Raw genomic sequence first — 3,464 nt, forward strand, 5'->3', positions numbered from 1 at the left:
CCTGCTTGTAGGATGGAAGTGAGGAGACAGCGCAGGGAAGTTGTGGGCTGAGAGTCAGGAACCGAGACTATTAAGGACCTATTTCGTGCCAGGCAGTTTTGTGAATGTCTTCTCCTTGCACACAGTAGGGATTTCCACCCCCAACCCACAGATGAGGAAACTGAGCCTCCAGAGGTTAAGTGAGCCCCTCGAGATTGTGCTGCTGGCTTCCGTCCCAGCTGGGCATCTCCTGGGGTCTGAGCAGCTCTGGGGAAGCCATGGGTTCCCGGGGCAGCGGGTCCGGGCAGGCGTAGGTAGCCAGCTTCCTGCAGGGCGCCCAGCCCCCTTTGTTCTTCCCAAAGGCTCCGCTGGCCCTGGACGCAGAGGGGCCGGTGGTGAGTGCCAGTAGCTCCTCTCAGAGTCATTGGGCTGGACTGGAGCCACTGCCACCGACTGTGCCTGCAGCCCAGAGCCTTCCAGGTCTCCACGGGGCCCTGCCTGCCCGGCCAGCTCAGGGCAGCTGCCGCTTTGCGTGGCTCCGGGGCAGCCAGAGGAGGTCCCCTGCTCCCACCCCGGGGCGAGAGTAAACAGCATACAGGCCTGCAGAGAGGGAGGGACTGGCAGGATCGCTGGCCCCACTGGCAGCCAAGCCCGCCCCGTGCCAGGCCCTGCACCCGGGGCTCCTTGGCCTTTACATTCTCACCAACTCCTCCCACTGCCCTGTTCAGGGAACAGGTGACACCACCTCTCAGAGAGAGAGGTTACCTGACTTACCTAAAGCCACCACTAAGTCAGTCAATGGCAGGATGGAAATGCGAACCCAGGTCCGGGTCTAGGAGCACTCTCTAAACCACTGAACCCCCTTGTCAGGAGTCCTGGCCACTCCAAGGAGCACAGGCTTCTGCTCTGGTGGCATCACTCCTTTGAGAAAGCCTGTGGGCCAAGCCTGTGCTGGCCCCTGGGGACAAAACAGTGAGTGACCAAGTAAGACAGCGTCCTCTCTCCCGGGAATCCTACAGCCAGGCGGGCACATGGCACGTGATTCCGAGTGTGGCATCAAGCTGGGAGTCCCGCTCGGAGGGAAAGTGGTGAGGTTTGGTGAGAACCCAGGACAAAGGGCCCGGGGCCAGCCTAGGAGTCAGGGAAGGCAGGAAAGGAAGGCTCGATCTGACATCTGATCATGTCGGCATCCAAAGACAGAGGTCGGCAGCTGGGGGAGGGGAGGAGAGAGCCCCGGAGCAGAGGGAGCCGTGTGTGCAAAGGCCCTGTGGTGAGGGGTCACGGACCTGGAGGATTCAGGGAACCACAGGCCAGGGCTCTGATAGAACGTGGTGAGGGTCCTAAAAACAGCAGGGTTTGTTGGGGATTTGTTGAGCATATTAACAAGTCGACTGTCCTGTGAGGTGTCTCCCCTGCAGAAATGGCCCCCAGTGTAGTGTCCTCTGCCCGCCTCCTTTGTTGACAGATGTTGTCTCTCTGCTACTGGGGGCCACCCGCTCTCACAGGAGCCAAGGCCTTCTCTGCTCAGCTGCGGGCCGGGCACAGACCCCTTTGTGTCTGCCTGTTGCTGGAAGAGCTCTGTCTGAGCAAGACGTCTTCTTGTGGCTGTTTTCGCAGCCACTCTTCTGACCCCCACGAGGGATTCTGCTTACTCTTTGCTGGAGCCTGGCCTCTGGGTGGCGCCTGCCCTCATGAGCTCCCGCCTTTAGGCACACACCCTCTCACAGAGAAGTCAGGTGACTGCCCAGCAGCAAACATCCCCCTCCCCCGCCCCCTGCCACCGCTCCACACACACACCCTCCAGTGTCCGGCCTTGGGGAATCCCAGGGTGCTGCCATCAGCCAGCTGCGGTGTGGATGTCCTCCCAGGGTCCCACCAAGAGATTGAACACCCATAGGTGACCAGTCCTGGTGACGCCCTGGCTCCCTCCCTGGGCGCCTGTTCATCGTCCCACAGTTAATGACAAGTTGTTAATTATTAATGACAAGCGTCGAGCACTGTGCTCAAGGGGCCCATGGGAGAGACGTCCAGGTGAAGAGAAGCTCACACTACCACGGACCAAGTACTAAACCTGGAAGAGGCCCGGGGTGCTGTGGATCCTCCTTTCCAACCTTGAGCAACGTGGTGGAAAACGCCTTCCTTGCATTTAGCTGACAGCCGTCTCCTTGTTGCTTTCCACCTCCTGATACTAATTCAAACGCCACCCAGGCTCCTTGGCTGCAGGATTCTAGATTTATTCTGGAAGCCGGACCCAGAAGGGCAGTCAAGAGGCCTCTCTTCCGCCGAGGGAAAACAGAACACTCACAAAAGTATTTGTCAAGCAGATTCATGCTAAGTTGGTTTGGTTTTTTTAATTGGCCAGGGGCCTAGAATCCGACTGGCAGCAGTGGAGCGGACAGATGGGATCCTATACCAAGCTACTGATGCATTCAACTTAGAAAGAGAAGAAAACCTTATTAGTCAAGGTTTCAAAGGCTGCGACTCCACAGGAAGCCTTCTCCGGCCCAGCCAGCTGGGCCTGCGTCCCTGGCTGGTACCGCCCGGCTTTGCCAGGCCCTGCTCGAGGCTCCCAGCGTCTCAGCCAGGTGCCAGCAGCCGAAAGCCGGCCCCGTGCTTGTCCCCCAAGAGCTGCTGCTTCCTGAGTGCCCGGGGCTTTCTGTCTGCCCTCCCGCGGGCTGGACCAGGCAGGAAGCTCTCCACAGCTACCTCCCTGTCCCATCCTTGCCCTGAGCTCAAAGTGACCTGTTCTAGGTTGAAGTGTGCCCCCCACCCAAATTCACAGTTTTTTGGGGGGACACCCAAGTCTCTTATCGCGGGGGGGAGTGGAGTGGTCTCTCACTGCACGGTTTGTTCATTGGCGCGGCTTCCTGAGTCCCGCGGCTTTGTCACAGCCAGAAGCTCGCGTGCACTGGAGAAGGGCTCGATGCACAGGGCCTCAAAGGCTTCACGTGCCCTGAAGGCTAGCCCCACAGTGGCTGGGGCCACTGGCTGGTGCTGTCTGGCTGGTGAGGCCACACTCGCCCAGTGTCTTGCCATCGTCCGGAAGCTGGTTGTCCTAGTACGGCCGCTGCTCCTCCGGCAACCGCGACGATGCGTTTCAGCTCGAACACGGTGCTCGATTCCTTGGCGTCTGTGAAGATGGTGGGCTTGTGGCGCCAGGTCACGCGGAACACGTCCATCACGGCTGCTGCCGCTTCCCCTCGATGCGCTGGCGCGGCCGCGCTTCCAGATTCACATGTTGAGGTCCTAACCCCAAGTATCTCAGAGTGTGACCTTGTTTGGAGACAAGGTCTTTGTAGAGGTCGTAGTTAAAGTGAGGTCCTTAGGGCGGGCTCTACTCCAAGATGATGTCCTTACAAAAGGGGGACACGTGGACACAGACACATGCACAGAGAGAAGAGACTCAGGTAGAAGGCGGCCATCCACAAGCCAAGGAGAGAGGCCTGGGGCAGATTCTTTCCTTGGGGCCCTTGGGAGGAGCCAGT

The 3,464-nt window shown here is 59.3% G+C and overlaps 1 pseudogene; it reads right to left on the minus strand.

Moving 5' to 3' along the window:
* Positions 1-2,814: 2,814 nt before the first annotated feature.
* LOC116756157 lies at positions 2,815-3,158 on the minus strand (annotated as a pseudogene).
* Between the last annotated feature and the right edge of the window lie 306 nt (positions 3,159-3,464).

This window comes from Phocoena sinus, chromosome 6 (assembly GCF_008692025.1).
Source record: "Phocoena sinus isolate mPhoSin1 chromosome 6, mPhoSin1.pri, whole genome shotgun sequence".
Taxonomy (NCBI): domain Eukaryota; kingdom Metazoa; phylum Chordata; class Mammalia; order Artiodactyla; family Phocoenidae; genus Phocoena; species Phocoena sinus.